The sequence below is a fragment of the Callospermophilus lateralis genome, chromosome 12 (genome assembly GCF_048772815.1).
Source record: "Callospermophilus lateralis isolate mCalLat2 chromosome 12, mCalLat2.hap1, whole genome shotgun sequence".
NCBI classification, from domain to species: domain Eukaryota; kingdom Metazoa; phylum Chordata; class Mammalia; order Rodentia; family Sciuridae; genus Callospermophilus; species Callospermophilus lateralis.
The window spans coordinates 35,000,375-35,018,069 of record NC_135316.1 but is presented as its reverse complement, the minus strand read 5'-3'; the positions used below and the strand labels follow the sequence as shown (position 1 = coordinate 35,018,069).

At 34.6% G+C, this 17,695-nt stretch overlaps 1 pseudogene; it reads left to right on the top strand.

Annotated features, from left to right (window-relative positions):
• Positions 1-543: 543 nt before the first annotated feature.
• On the top strand, positions 544-4,342 carry LOC143386042 (coiled-coil domain-containing protein 122-like; annotated as a pseudogene).
• Positions 4,343-17,695: the final 13,353 nt, after the last annotated feature.

The window sequence follows — 17,695 nt, the reverse complement described above, 5'->3', positions numbered from 1 at the left end:
TTAAAAAAATAAGAAAGTCCAAGAGCAGAGGATTGGCCTTGGTAACGAGCAAGGACACTTTATTCATGGTAAGAAAAGAATTGGCTAGTATATGGGTACAAGTTCAGAAAGACTAGTAGATGAATAATTTACTGACCTCTGATATTTTCTACTATCTCAGTTAAATAAGAAGTTAGGCTATTGGCTGAAAAGGGAAAGTAGATGTGGGAAGTTTGTTTTTTTAAAGAAACATATTCAGCTACTTGAGAATAAGTGAAGAAACTGGTTGGATTTTTCCAGGAAGAAGGTCAAGGAAAGAGCTCCAGGGGAATTGGGGTGAATGCAGAGGAATCTTAGCCAGATGAGGAAGTAAGAATACATGAAGGGCTGAAGGATCAGGTAAAGGTATTAATAGATTGGAAGTATTAATGGATTGGAAGTCTTGGTGTGATTGAACAACTCTTATAATCAAAATACTAAATAGAATGAGCTAGAAAATTAAAACATAGTTTGCATCTGAAATAATGTATGAGGTACTATTATACCTGTGGGTGCCTGGGAAGAATGGATAAAAGAAGACATCAAGGCCAGGGTATTAGATTTACCATCTGTGTGGATGTGGAAACTCCAGAGAAATGTAAAAGGGAAAATGATGGAGAAACAGTCAGAAGTTATATGTGGAGGAGAGAACTAAAGATCAATTATTAACAACAGGGACAGGTAAAGCTTAGTATGATGGCATGAACTTCAAAGAAACCAGAGGTTTTATGTACAAGAGAAGGATACTAGTTTGGCAGTGCTGACAGGGAACAGGAACAATGCCTTACCTCCAGATTAGTAGTGATTTGATTTGATCTTTGGATTTCAGTTAAACGCAAACGGTGGAGGGAAAGTTCACTGAAATTGTGAAAGACAGTATTTTTCAGAAACCACAATGGAAGGATTATAAAATGGTTGAGGAGTAGGTAACACAACATCAAATTCAGGGACTTACCAAATGAATATGCATGTGTCTTCATGATCAAGAATGAGCCCTATGGAAATGACACTGATTTGGAGAAAAGAGAAGGCAACTTAGAACTTAGAACTAAGGAGGAGCATGAAGAACTCACTGGGTTCCCTCTTCAGTCAAGCAAATTATGATATTGAGGCCAGGCCAGGGGAAGTCTCTAGGAGCTGCAGCAGCTCCATCAATATGCTTTACTGGAATAGTTCCCCAAGGAAAAAAAAAAGTGTTAGTAGGAAAGGAAATAGAAAGAAGGAAGTTGGGGGCTTGGGATGTATGGGGATGTAGCTCAGTGGTGGAGTTATGTTCTTATTAGGCACAGAGATTGCAAGTTCAATTTCCAGTACTGCAAAAAAAAAAAAAAAGTGACTACAAAAGAGTTGTTCAATTTGATTCAGTTATGTTCTTATTAGGCACAGAGATTGCAAGTTCAATTTCCAGTACTGCAAAAAAAAAAAAAAAAAAAGTGACTACAAAAGAGTTGTTCAATTTGATTCTGGAGGGATAAAGATATAATTCTGCCCTTAAAATATAATCTTGGTAGTTTAGTTTAAAAGCACAAACTTTGGAACCCAAATATCTGAATTTCAATCACATCTCAATAGCTATCTGGCTATCCTGTCTATTCGTGCCTCACTGTACTTTTCTATAAAATGAAAATTATAATAATAATATCTACCTCATAGAGCCAAATGAGTTAGTATTTGTAAAGTTCTTAGAATACTGCACGAAATAAACACTGTATAATATAGTTTTTATTGTTATTGTTGTTGTGGTTTTATCTAAACCACTTATAACAATGTCCAGCATAAAGCAAGCACAATATAAATACTTATTGAGAGAACTGTCTAAAAGTATAAAGGCATGCATTTTCATGTTAGGTGGGCATAATTAAGGATGTTGTCTGTCTTTTGGACATGATGAGTTTACGATGGCCAATGGCATTTGGCTATGGAATTCAAATACATAGCTCAAAATATAAATATGGGCAAGGTAACCCAAGGGTTATGTAGGGAGGGAAAAGAGGAAATGATAAATTAGTGAACTCTGAGGAAGACCTATGTTTGAAGAAATCCTCTGAGATTAAGAAGGAATGCTCAGAGATAGCTAAGGAGAACGAGGAAGAAGGATGCTAGGAAAACTCCTTTTAAGGAGGCATCAGTTAGCCATGACAAAGCTCTAGAGAGGTAAATTAGATATCACAGATATCTTAATACTCATTTTATAAATGAAGAAATTGAGATGGAATGGTTTGCTATGCATGATCACACAAATTAGTGAACAGCAGTAAGGGTTGCTGGAACCTAGATCTAGGTCTTTTAATTCTTCTTCTTCTTCTTTTTTTTTTAATGTTGATGAATCTTTATTTTATTCATTTATTTATATGCAGTGCTAAGAATTTAACCCAGTGCCTCACACATGGGAGGCAAGTGGTCTACCACTGACCATGATCCCAGTCAGTCTCTTAATTCTTGAGTCAGGGTTTTATCATTTTTATTATATTGTCTTCCTTGACACCCATAAATATATTATTAACATATATTATTAAGTGATTTTAAGTATTTTTACATATAAAATATTAAAGCAAAATGATGAAATTTTTACATTTAGGATTAAGTGACCATTAAAAAGTAAGAAATATATAACTGGGATCTTTCTGAGAAAGTAATTGTTATATTATTGCATATTTCCTTCTATTATGAATCAAAACAATTAATTTTCCTCTCATGCCGAGTACCATGAATTAATAATGATAATGTTGAAATATATTACAGAATAAACTTCATGAACTTGAAAAATAAATAGTAGCCATCTGTGCAGAAACTAAAGAAACAGAGAGGAAAATTTATCAGGAGGATGCTGTCATAAAGAATTCCAGACTTCCATGTGGAGGCCTGGAATCTCAAATCAAGTCCTTATATAAAGAGAATGTGAAGCTTAGGTTTAATATCAACATAGCCCAAGAAGATTTTGAGGAACACTCAATAAAATATAAGATTCACTATGCAAAAATAAAAGCACATAAAGACAGTTTGGGGGAGATAGAAGGCCAATGGTCATGTATAATTGAACTCTGTGAAAAATGAGATCTAGTTAAAAAACTAAAGACAATGAAAGTGGAACTTATGCAAGATCTCCAAAATCCAGGAGGGAACCAGATGACATAAGTACAGGTTTAAATTGTTACTAATCAAAACTTTTTCTTTTATTCTAATTGTAAATATATTTTAAATAGTAAATTTATCATTAAGTTAATAAAATGCTATTTTACTACATTCAGAAACTATTTTTAAGAATTTTTAAGAACACAATTTTTAAGAACATAGATAAGCATATAAGTTATACAACTATCTCAAATGTGCAAATGCATAAAGGAAATATTTACAAAAACATTGTGGACTTCTAAAAATATATAGTAAAAATCACAGTGAAAAATTAATCCATTTGTTGCAAAAAGTATAATTCAGAAAAAGGTTGAGGCTCTAGCTTCTATCCTAATGCATCTAGAACAATTTCAATCAATTTGGTATGATTAATGCTGTTATGCAAAGAATCTGAATTAAGAATTGTACCTTAAACATCTTTGTATTTCTCTTACTATTCTTCAAAGAATAGTCAATAAAAAGTACAAACTTAAAATACCATTTTTTTTTTTTTTGCTATTAAGTATCCTTTGCATTATTGCCAGGCAAATGCCACCACATTCCAGTTTTCTTTGTCTTAATTGTTTTTACTTCTGAGTTTTCAAAGTAAGGTAGCTTTGTTTGAATAACAGTTATGTATTCAGTATACCTATAGAAGTATTAATCTAATTCTATGTATCATAATTAAAATTTAATTTATCCAGTTTTCTTAAAAAATAGAAACACTGAAAGTTGAGGATTTATATGGCATGCTTTTCTGACTTGTATATTTTACATTTAATAAATATACAGGAAAACATTTCAAAGCTAAAGAATGAATTATAACTGTAAAAATCTATCATTGAAAAAACTTGTTTTCTTGAAGAATAAAAGAGGAGACATGAAAAATTAACAAAAGAAATAGAGGTAAGTGTTAACTATTGAGATTTCAATGTTTTATAAGATTATTTTCTTAAGCGTCTGCTATCTTCATGTTTCCATAGTTTACTCTCAATTATCAAAACAGCTAGAGGACCAAAAATTATAAAATTCAGTAGATAAATAAATATTATTAATAGATAGACAGACCCCTCATTCAAGGTTGTTTAAATATGTGAATATATTCAAGAAAAAAATAGTACTATTTAAATTTGGCCTAGAATTCTTTCAGGTTTCATTGCACCAACAGCTTGATACCTGTTTAATGGCAAGACAGCAGAGGCTACAGTCATAGAAGATGACAATTCCTAGACACCAGATACTCCTCAAAAAAAGTGAAAGACAATGGAAATTATCCTTCTCTGATTACATATTTATAATTCTCAAGAGCCAAGTTTAAAAAAAGTAATATGCAAAACCAAAACTGAGACAAAATTCTCATCACCTGCAGACTTTTATAGTCAGTTATTATTTATATGAATGGAGAACCAATATGGAAAAGAACACACTTTTAATAGTAAAAATGCTTTCCACCATGACAGCATTAATATGTAAACTAAGCAGATTCATATTTTCACTTGATTATGACTAATCTGACACAATACAAAAGGCATCTGAAGTATTAAAGATAAAATCCTTACCTTAGATGTTCTCTATAAAGAGATACCATGGAAGTACACCATAACAATAGAGAAGACAAGACTCAACTCTTAAATTTTTTACTGAACCTGGTAAGGTGTAGAACACCTGAAGTTTTAAACACTATTGGTGTATGTATACATTGTTAAACGCATTTTGGAAAGGAATTTGAGATTACCTAGTACTTTTCTTATGCCAACATGTTTTATCAAGGCACAATTGTCATAAGTCCACAAATTATGGTTTGATTTTTTTATTTTTGTATGTTCTTTTTAGTTACACATGACAGTAGAATCCATTTTGATATATTTACACAAGCATGGAATATAACCTATTCTAATTAGGATCCTGGTCTTGAGCATGTACACAATGATGAGATTCACTACGGTGTGTCCATATCTGTACATAGGAAAGTTACATCAGATTCATTCCAGTGTCTTTTCCATTCCCATCTCTCCCTCCCTTCACTTCATTCCCCTTTGTCTAATGCAATGCACTTCTTTCTTCCCCATCCCATTATTGTGGGTTAGCATCCACATATCAGAACATTCAACCTTAGGTTTTTTGGAATTGGCTTATTTCACTTAGCATGATAGTCTCCAGATTCATCCATTTACTGGCAAATGTCATAAAGTAATTCTTCTTTATGGCTGATTAATATTCCATTTTGTATATATACACCACAATTTCTATGCTAATGGGTATCTAGGATGTTTCCATAGCTTGGGTAAGTGAAATGTACTGCTATAAACATTGATGTAACTTGGTCAATGTAGTTTGCTAATTTTATGGGTAAAAGTTGAAGAGTGGACTAACTAGATCAAATAGTAGTTCCATTCCTAGTTTTTTGAGGACTCTTCGTACTGTTTCCCAGAGTGGTTGCACTAACTGGAGTCTCACTAACAATGTATGAGTGTAGCCTGTTTTCCGTATCCCACTAACATTTATCGTAGTCTTGATAATTCCCATTCTGTTTGGAGTGATGTGAAATCTCAGCGTAGTATTTTCTTGTTTGTTTGTTTTTGAATTTCAAAGTGTATTTTTGACATTTTTTTTCTATTTGATTTTCATTTCTCTAATCACTAGGGATGTTGAACATTTTTTCATATATTTGTTAACCATTCATATTTCTTCTTTTGAGAAGTGTCTTTTTTCTCTGGAACATTGCATAGTAGACACAGTTAATGTTCTGCCCAGATCCTCTCAGATCTAGTTTTCTCCTTCCCAAGCAGCCCTATTGAGGCATGCTTTTTATCTCCAATTTCTCTGATCTGAGACTTTCCTTGGAAGGTTTGCTATCCTCAAAAGGATTTTGCCTGATTCTGCAGTTTGGCTTTACCCTTTTATCCTTAAGACTTTAATAATAAACCACTTACTCAGGAATCTCCATCTGAGTCCACTTCCAGGAATCCCAAACTAAATCACCTTGTGGAAATAATCACCCAATGCAATCTTCATTTTCTTTTCTTCCTTTCTTTCTTTCTTTTTTTTTTTTAGATGCCAGCCAGTTCTATTTTTTAACATATTTGAAGAAGTAATTACAAAGACAATGTTAATCAACTTTTTTAGTCACACAAATTTAATAATAGAGAAAGTAATGTTTTGTTTGCCAAATTCATTTGGATGTGGGGCCAACTGCAATAAACTTCAAAAAATATCTAAGTCTGTGGAACCTGGACTTTAAAAAAAGCAATTGGAATTAACACTGCTCTTACATTCATGGCTCAAGGAAGCTGTCATGTTTTGTTACTTTGTATGGCAGATATAACAATATTGGTAGAAACAATGTAACTTTTCACACAGATAAACATCAAGAGACCAATCTGTATACACAAACTAAAAATTGAAAATGGATCCATTCAGATCTTACATTATTGAATCATATAACAAATGTGAATTTGTTGACAACTTCCCAGAAACAGAAAAGAATGTGAATTTGTTGACAACTTCCCAAAGACAGAAAAGAACAGTATTAAAAAGCGGTCATCTTCATCATTCTCAAAAATTATTCCTCATTTATTTCTCCATCCCCATCACAATCAGCTTCATCAAGCATTTCCTGCAGTTCATCATCTGTTAAATTCCCCCTGAGCTCCTTGGCTGCTCTCCTGATATTACTTAGTGTTATCTTCCCAGTATCATCATCATCAAATAATTTGAAAGCCTTCAATATTTCTTCTTTTACATATTTCTCACTCCTTTTTACACTTATAATGGCAAAAAAAGTTTTCAAAACTAATGGTGCCAATTCCTTCTTTGTCTATTTCAGCTATCATTTGTTTAACTACTTCTTTCTTTGGTTCAAATCCTAAGGCCCGTGATACAATCTTCAGTTCTTTCACATCTATGGTCCCAGAGCAATCAGCATCAAATAAGTCAAAGGGCTTTTTATTTTCTTGCTTCTGCATTTCATTCAATTCATTTTTTGCTGCTCTTTTCTCTGAACTTGTCGCCCCTCCCGCCGCACCACCCGCTCCATGCCCACATTGCTAGGGGTCACCTGCAATCTTCATTTTCAAGACATGACTATTTTTCTATTCCTCCTTCTCCCTCACCCCAGATCAATTCCACTCACAGCTGCAGCCAAAATTAAAAAGCAAAAGAAAAAAGGACAATATGATAAGAAACAAATGAAGGAATAAGTTAGGAAAAACTTCAGTACCTTGGAAATCTAATCATAGTTCCTCCCCACTTGCAGAAATTTGATATAATTTATTCACGTTTTTAAACAAACATGCCAAAAGACCCAAATTTTATTCTATGCATTTAGTCCACCTCTCAAAGTACATATTACCTATCAAAATAATAAATCACTATTTTGTATTATGAATTTTTTTTAGATTAATACCCTTAGGATCTACCAGGTTGCTACAAACAACACATTTAATAAAGAAATCTTGCCTCTGTAAGTCAAAGGTGAAAACTTGGAATATTTTTTCAACTGTGTTGAGGTCACATGACATTAAACAATTTACTAGAAGACTCAAACAACCAGACAAAAAGTTCATATTTGAGGAAAATCTTCTAGCTGCTTTCAATTCCAACTAGAAGACAAAGACAGGGACAGGGACACAAACAAATCATGTGCATATCCACAGATCTTATATCATCATCTAATCATCCTCATTCTCACAAACCATTCTGTCCTATCTTTTCTAAGTTTAAAAATTAGCAGTTCCCCCTTTCATCATTCGGTGTTCCAGCTCAAGAATACTAGAGTAACCACTTGATACAGATCAAGAGCTATGAACTCAGAAAATGACAGGGAAAAGTGGAACTATAGGAAAAAATATCATAGTATGACTGCAGTTTTCAGCATTTATCACCACAATTACAGACAATTTATAGTAACTTTAAAAGCAATTATTATTGGGCTGGGATATAACTCAGTGGTAGTGTACTTGCTTCCCATGGTGCAACCCTGGGTTCAATCCGTAGCACCATAGAGGTGTGGAGGGGAGAGTACTTATTGTCAATACAAAAACAACAGTGATGTGAAAATCATTTTATTTTTTGTGAACGTCAATGTAACTTTTATTTTGCATTTGAACTGACAATCATCATAAAAATTGATGTTGCTAGCCCTAAAAATTTGTAGCTTAGCTACACAATGTTACACACATGCAGAAGTAGGGGACAGCCATAGGAGAAGGTTTTTCTTTTTGTTCTATAGGCTCAAAAAGTTCACTCACATGAATTAGGTTTAAAAACAGAAAATTGATGATGAAAACTCTTAAACATTTCACATGTTATAAGTCCTCTGTGTGAGGTATATGCAGAAATAAGAATGAAATGATTCTTTCCATTCTAGAGGGAAACTTAGTTGCTAAGAGAGATACACTCATGTAAATAAAAGACTCAAATAAACTGTAAAACATCCTGTAACTGAAGAATAAACCAAGCCATTCTTTTATTTTGGAAACACAAAATAAGGAGCAATATATTCCAAATGGGGAGGGGTTGATTAAAAGAAGAGATGACTTTTGAAGTTTGCTTTAAAACAGATTCTCAGTCTTAAAGTTCTTACAGTAGATGTTTCCACTCACTAGACTTCAAAAGCTCCTATTTTATTCCCCTGCATCTCTGCCAGCTAATGGACAATTGGCACAGATAAACGTTCTGGATGTCTGTTGAGTGAATTCATGAATAAGATAACCAACAAACCAGTCATTCAAACACAATTTCTACCAAAATCTCCCAATCTTTGTAACTTAAATGTGTCCTACATCTGATTTTATTGATGTATTATTTCTTGATTAAATTTCTTAAAAATTCAGATTGTAATGCCTTTTTTCTAAAAAGAAAGACATTTTTTAAAACTTTCCATGGGCACAATATCAGTTTCATAAGTGAATAGTAAATACTTTTTTTATTAGACTGTTATAAATAGAAGTTGGGTTCATTTTGACAAAAATCACACATGCATGGACTTTGATTTCCTCCATTGCAATCACCTTTTCCTCCTCTTCTCCCTCCCCCTATTCTAGGGATATTTCTTTCATTCATTTATTTATTTTTGATTTGTATTTTCTGTATGTACATAAAGGTGAAATTCCCTTTGCTGTGTGTGTATGTGTGTGTGTGTGTGTGTGTGTGTGTGTGTATCAGATTTTGTTAAATTGATTTCTCATTTTCTCTTTCCTATCCTATCCCTCTTCCCTCCCTCTTAATTTTTTACTCCACTTATCTTGCCTATATCTTTATAATATCAGATCCGCCCATCACTTCTTTCCCTTATTTTCCTCTAGCTTCCACATAGAAAACATTAGAACCTTGATTTTCTGCATCTTGCTTATTTTACTTAGAATGATGTTCTCCATTTCCATCTACTTACCAACAAGTGCTGTAATTTCATTCTTCTTTATGACTGAATGAAACTCCATTGTGTATGTGTTCCACATTTTCTTAATCCATTCACTTATTGATGGGCATTTGGGCTGATTCCATAAATTGGCTCTTCTGAACTGTGCTGCTAGAAACATTGAAGTGACTGTAACTTTACAGTAAGTTGGTTTTAGTTCTTTTGAATAAATACCAAAGAGTGGGATAGTTGGATTCTATGATATGATGGTTGTATTCCTACATTTTTGAGCAATCTCCATACTGCTTTCCTGAAAGACTACACTAATTTGCAGTCCCACCAACAATGTATGAGCAATTTTTTTGTCCCACATCTTTGCCAGCATTTATTGTTACTATTCATAGTTTATCATTGTCATGGACCACAGTGACAATAAACCTTACTGTAGTTTTGATATGTATTTACCTGATTACTAGAGATGTTGAATATTTCTCTTCTCCTTGGCATATGACCATTTTCTCTCTGGTAAGGATCCTCATAACTCTCTTGCTTGCTTATAATTCTAGTTCCTTATTTCAATTACTGGCTGACTATCCACCATTATCTCAAACTCAGTGTATTCAAAATGCCTGAGCCTTATCTCATCTCCAGCTTTCCTGATTCCTTCAACATTCTGCCATTTGCCAAATGCTCAAACTAAAAACATCCATAGCATCTGCCTCTTTGGCCCACACTCAGCCAGTCTCTATCAGCTCACACCCAGTCATTATCTCAGACTTCACTGGGGGCGACTTTCCCTCACTATCCACCTCTCTTAAGTCCACCTTCCTAATACAGCCTCAGCATCAAACCTTTCCTATGCAATGAGCTTCAGCAACTCCCAGTCTTAGGGAACATGAAGACCTCACTGCAGCTTTCATACAGTCTGCTTTCTCCTCTGTCTGCAGCTCCTTATTGAGCCACTGCCAAAAGAGACCTTTGCTTTGGTCAGGTTCCTCTTACAACAGGCTAAAGGATGCACTTAGGACAGACCAGGGTTGTCTAGAAGGCGAGTTTCCTTTACTTTTTTTTTTTTTTTTTTTTTGGTACTGAGGGGGAGCTTAACCACTGAGCCACAACCCCAGCCCCTTTTTTATATTTCATTTAGACACAACAGATTCTCACTGAGTTGCTAAATGCCTTGCTAAGTTGCTGAGGCTGGCTTTGAACTTCCTGCCTCAGCCTCCTGGATTACAGGTGGGTGCCATATACCTGGCTCCTTCACTTTTAGAAATGCACTGTGTCAGCAATTCTGTGCTGAAACTAATTCTCTGTTTTCTCCAATTTGTTAGCCCACAGGTTTCTATGAACTCACCCCCAACTCTGCTCTAGCATGAGCTCAGTAACCTCCCAGGGATGGTTGGTGTTGAGCCTGGATTTGGCTCCTTCACTTTTAGAAATGCACTGTGTCAGCAATTCTGTGCTGAAACTAATTCTCTGTTTTCTCCAATTTGTTAGCCCACAGGTTTCTATGAACTCACCCCCAACTCTGCTCTAGCATGAGCTCAGTAACCTCCCAGGGATGGTTGGTGTTGAGCCTGGATTTGCCCTTGAGGCTTTGTGCTTAGCTGGATTTACTCACTTCTCCTGTGGCAACTGCTCCCAGGTCATCACTGTAGTTGTGATGACCCAAGCTGGGGCACAAATCTTCCTTTTATTAGGAAAACACATTGTGCTCATTCTTTTAGGTATGTTTGCAGTTTTTTTTTTTTTTTTAATGCAATGCTGGAATGCCTTTCCCACATTTTTTAACTATCTAAGTACATCGATTTAAAAAGCACAGCCTAAGCTTCAACTCCTTTGCTTATAAAATTCATCAGCAGACATCTCTCCTGTGAAACACGACAGAACAAAGGCCCAGATCCTCTCATTTAACATTGAACTACACATAGTATGGCACTTGCTGCTAGTTCATAATTTTCAGTTTTGTCTCCCCAAGTATATAGTCTAATCTCCCCAAAAATAAAAACCATGATGGATATTCTGATATTTCCCTGTAGGGCCTACCTTGGCAAGTCCACAGTAAATGCTGCACCAGAACAAGCTGGCTAATGATTTTTAAAGAACTCAAATATCTACTGTTGGTCCAGAACCTCTTAAATTCAATAGATGACAACTTGCCAATGACACAGCTTGGATCACTATCATCTCCCTAGGAAACTGTGGTTTATTAACCTTACTGGAGCCAGGCCTAGATTATAAACACTGTTGTTATATAGTTATAAATGAACTAGAAATAGTGGGGCAGGGGGAACCAACAGAATTTTAAAGAACTGAGATTCTAGATAGGGCAGAGGGCTGGGAGGGAAAGGCAAGGGGTTGGAGGTTAGCAAGAATGGTGGAATTTGATAGACATCATCATCCAAAGTACATGTATGAAGACACGAATTGGTGTCAAAATACTTTATATACAACCAGAGATATGAAAAATTGTGCTATATACATGTAATAAAAATTATAATGCATTCCACTGTCATTTATTTTTTAAAAACAAATCAATAAAAAAGAACTGAGATTCTAAAGATAAAGCCATAGATTAAAAATATGACATGACAGAAAAACTTATCCATGAAAAAAAGTATTTGTGAAGACAAACAAATGTAAATATTATTGTTCTTTATTTTTCATTTTTTTTTTTTTTTTTTTTTTTTGGTGCTGGACTAAATCCAGGACCTTGTGTGCTAGGCAAGTGCTCTACTCCTGAGCTACATTCCTAGCCCATGTGAGCATATTGGATGTGTAGGCATTAATTACGGCTTGGGACTGCTGGAAGGCTATTCCCTAGTACAGAATTTTCATTGAGATTGTAGTTAAAAGTTTATTCATACGCAGATATCACTAATAATTTACTTTTTTAATGTCACAGTTATTTCATGGGTACACAAACATGGCTGAAATAAAATGAAAATGAATCCATGGAAACAAAGCAGTTTGAAAAAGAAAAGCAACTCTAAGTGAATGAGATGCCAGCTTCCTCTGGGACAGACCAGCCAGTCTAGTTTCCTGGCTTTATGCCCCAGCCAGGCTTCTGTTTTGCCCAGCAGCTCAAGGGCTTCACCTTTCCATTTTAAATGTATTGCATCTTTCTCTCTAAGAGCCAATTTTTTTTTTTTTTTTTTTTTTTTTTTTTGCTGTTTTTAGATATGAGCAGAGGGCATGGGTGGCTCTGATATTGGGCTATAGGCTGTAGAAGTAATAAGTGTGCTGTGCTCTGCCTGCAATGTGAGCAATAATTATATTGGGGAAGACCATTCTCATACCTCCATCTCCCCACCAGAAAATTCTGCAGAGGTTCAAATAAACCAGTTCTAGAAAAACATTTTAACGCCTGTCAGGCCTTGTTTCTTGTTATCATTTGAATGTCTGTTCCCTCTAAAACTCCTATTGAAATTCAATTGCCACTGTAACTATATTAAAAAGTCAGATATTTGAGAGATGATTAGGTCATCAGAATTCTGCCCTCATGCATGGTGCTAGTATTACTATAGAAGTGTAAATTTAGTTATCTTTTGTCTCTTTGCCATTCAATCTTAGGTGATCTAAGGATATAATAATGGCACTACCTAGGAATCAGAATGGTTAAACCCTCTGGAGTCTTGATATTGGACTTCACAGACTTCAGATCAGTGAGGCAGTAAGTTTCTGTTCTTGACAAATTATCCAGTCCATGGTATTCTGTTAAAGGAGCACAAATGGACTAAGATATGTCTCTTCAATCACTTGTGTGAAACTTTAATTAAAAATTTTAATTTTGCATATGTATGAACAAAAGAACAAACTTTAGTATTATTTTTAAATACATATTCCTTAAACTGAGGGTAGAGATCAGTGGGAAGGAGCAAGGTTTGAAACAATTTCTGGAAAACTGATCAGTAACAATGTTACTTATCACAACCTTGATATCAACAGGGTACAGAAAGGTGAGTTCTTTTTATACCTCTCTAGGCATAAACATATAAGAAGGTGGATGCAATTAAGAAAGATATGCTTAAAAACAGACTACCAGGGCTGGGAATGTGGCTCAGTGATAGAGCACTTACCCAATATGTGCAATGCCCCTAGCTTTGATCCCTGGCACCACATACACATGTGACACAGCAGATAACTTTTCTACAAAGATTATTACTTAAAAAGAAAAACAAAATAAAATCATTTAAATTCTGTGATTCAACTCCATCATTTAAGAGAAGCTACATATCCGTGGGACCTATCCTTCAATGAGCAACCTTATGTCCCATCATCTGTTCCTAGCCCGTAAGGCAACTGCTAAAGCTCTGTTTACTAACACTTCTGCTATTCAGTTCCATATTTTGGAATAATGTTTTATTTATTATTACTATTATTATTGTTGTTGTTATTATTTTATAGAACTGGGGATTGAACCTAGGGTATTCTAACAGTGAGCTTTATCCCCATCCCTTTTAATTATTTTATTTTGAGGGTTGTCTTGGGTGACCCTGAACTTCAACCTTTCTGCCCTATCCTCCTGAAGGGATAGGTATGCACCACCATGCCTGGTTTATGTTATCTTTACTTTTCAGACAGAATCTATTAACTTCCTACTATGAAAGGTAAGGATTATTTTACGTTTTTCACCTCAAATACATACCATTTTTCTTCCTCTCATCTTCCTAATAGAGTGGGATCATAAACAATAAATATTAATTATTTAACTTGTTACTACATAAGTTTCATAGTATGCTTCAGTGTGTAAAGAAATGGGTAATTATATACTACTATATATATTTCCAATAAAATAATAAATTACTATGTAATTAATATTCTATTTTATATATACTATTATTACATTCTTTACTTTTTCATTTTCCCCACTAATGAATGTACTATTTAAGAATTCTTCATTAATTCATGACTATTTTATGTATCTACCTCTAATTGTTCCATAATTCTTCACCAAACCTGTGAGCTCTTCTCATGTCACCAGTCTATCACATTAATAGTTACTTTCTATTGCTAAACAAGACATCCAACTGGTCACCATAGCACACGCCTTTAATCCCAGGGACTTGGGAGGCTGAGGGGAAAGGATGACAAGTTTGAGGCCAGCCTCAGAAACCCAGTAAGGCCCTAAGCAACTTAGCAAGACTCTGTCTCAAAATGAAAGAATGAATGAACGAGTGAATAGGCTGGTTGGAGATGTAGCTCAGTGATAGAGAACTCCTGGATTCAGTCCCCATACCAGGAAAAAAATAAGATATCTAGTCTTTCTAGACCCTGTGTTTTCCCTCTTCATTTTAGAGAGGTTGTTTCTAGGCCCCATGCACAGCTAGGACACTCTGTCACTAACTTACTGGGAATTAATTACATTTGCCTCTTTCATGGTTAAAGCCACTCTTTGTATCCATGTCTTCCTCTATGTTGGCTACACCATCCTCTTATTGTAGGGTGAGTTGCTTTCTGAGAAAGACTGCAATTTTTTTTTTTTTTTTTAAGATTTGCACATTGGACAGTGTTTTTACAATATTTCCTACCTGCACACATGACTAACAGTGTGCAGCTAGATATAAACTCTAGGTTGGAAATGATTTTCCCTTTGGCTTCTAATGCTGCCAAGTAGGCCAGTGCCATTAGGATTTCTTTCTTTCTTTTCTAAATATATTTTTAGATATAGACACAATATCTTCATTTATCTTTATGTGGTACTGAGATTTGAACCCAGTGCCTCACATACGCAAGGCAAGTGATCTATCACTGAGCTACAACGCCAGTACTCCCATACTGGCGTTATCACAATCTTGATATCAACAGGGCACAGAAAGTTGAGTATAGAATTTTCTACAACATTTTATATGACCTGTTTTCCACTGCCTCCAACGTTGAAGATGTCATCATTGCTTCATTATCTATGAGGCTCTAAAATTACAGGTGGATATGCTTTCCCATTTGTTACACTAATACCTGTTGTTCCATGAAATTTTCTAACTTTTTATGTGCTTTTCTATCCTCGTGTTCTCTTCCTAGAGTTCATATTAGACACAACTTGCCCATCTTCTTTTTTCTATTTTAATACCTTATATCAACATTTCTTAAACTTCTAACACTTTATAATTTTCTAGAGATCTTCCTTCTTTGAAAATTCCCTACGTTAAAATATTATTCGTTTTGAGTTTTTGATTGTAATATATTTTCTTACCTCTCTGAGAATATCAATTCTCCTTCATGAAATGTTTTTCTAATATCTGTACCACCCCTATATTTAAAAGTTCTTTTTTTTCTGTTTGTATTTTATTCCATCCATTGTGTAAGAAGTTACCTATTAATATGTAAAAATTACTTGTAAAAAAAGGCTTTTTTTCAGGAGGGTAAGGCTGGTGAACAGGCAAGTCTTTGTAAAGTTTTAAGGAAAGAACTCAATGGTCATCTTATGAAGACACAAATTAGTGTGAACATATTTTGCATACAACCAGAAAATAAAAATAAAATGAAATAAGAAGATATTCTATTTAAATCAAAACAGAAAAAAGGAAATTTAAAAAATGCTTACTTTCTGCTCCATCTTTCTATAGCTTTTGCCCTGTATCTGGAACTAGCCAGATGACTTCATCTCTAAGAAGGTGTTTGAATCATATTTAAACTGTTTTTCAAAAGGATTGATGGGAACTCTACCTAGAATGTCCAGCTACCTGTGTGTATTGCCATTTCATGAATGCATTTTTCTCACTAATTATTTATTTTTCTATGGACCACAGATAGAAAGATAAATGAAAATTATTCTGTTACAGTGATAAAAGGTAATTAAAGGGTTGCTTAATTTTCTACTGTCTTCAGGAAAAATCTCATTACCTTGACAATATGATACAAGATTAAACTCCTGCCTTTTCTCCAGCTTTCCTATACAGCCCTCCTACTGTATCTAACCAAACTGAGCTGCTTTCTATGATCCCCAAACTATCAATTTCAATTGCATTGCAATACATTTTACTTTTCTTCTCCCTCAAAAATATATTCTTGGGCTGGGGATGTGGCTCTATCTCTTTAAAAAAAATTATAAAATATGTATTCTTATCTTGGGCACGTCACTGTCCAAAAAAAATTTTGCTAATTTATTCCCAAAAATTGTTATATGTGCATATTAATACACACACACACACACACACACACACACACACACACACACACAGAAGCCAGCTACCTTGATTCCAAGTAAGGAAAGGGATAGACATTAACTTTATGTCTTCCTTGTATGGTCTCACTCCTGCCCTATCCTAAGCTGTAGGAGCCTCCATTATAGCTCTTGCCTTTTGTCTGGTAGGGGAGAGCCTGCTGTCAAGGAGCACAAGGTAGAGGAGAAAGCCAAGATGCCTAGGCAGCCTCTGTACAGATTTTTGACTAATCTTCCAAATTCTTGTGCCACACACACATCAATTTCCAGGGCTACCCAGTGCCTTCAAGTCCTAAAGCTAATGAAGGCAAAAAACTAAACAAGAAAAGCGAAGGAACACAGCACCAATTTTGACTTGCTCTTTACTGTTCTCAGGACTCAGGCTCAATGATGTATATTTTGCTGTGTGTTTTTTAGCCTTCTTCTAATTTGGCTTTAGAATAGGCTTAAACACTATATTCCTCTGCTGACAATTGTCCTATCATTGATTTCCTGCTTTCCCTCAAGTTGACAAGTTTAGGCAAAGGTCATTTTTTCAATTCCGTTTTGGGGCTTGACAAAAGTTTCTCCAAACAAGATTATAAACAAAGCTTTCATTTTAACACTAGGATACATGATGAATTATGTAACTCATTGGGTCATGATTTAATGTTGGGTATTTAGGTAACACTGTTTCATTTTAATTAGCTTTGTTTTCATATAAGGATTAAAGTATTCTGTAGCCCAATATTAACTAAATCCTATGTTCCTAATCTTTATTGTTTACTGAGTACTCACTCTGTGCCAGGCATTTATCATATATTTTTCTTATATAATCTTTATATATAAATGATTATAAAATGAGGTTTAGAAAGAATGATTCATCTGTCAAAGATCCCATATAATGTTCAAAAGGGATTTGAAACCTGGTATGACCATTCCGAATTTCATGCTCTTAAACAATATACTATACTGCTTATGAATAAAAATCATAATTATGTTTGTAAACATAATGATAAGAAAGTTTATTTCTATAGTTGTTGAGAGCCACAGCCAAAGGGGCCCCA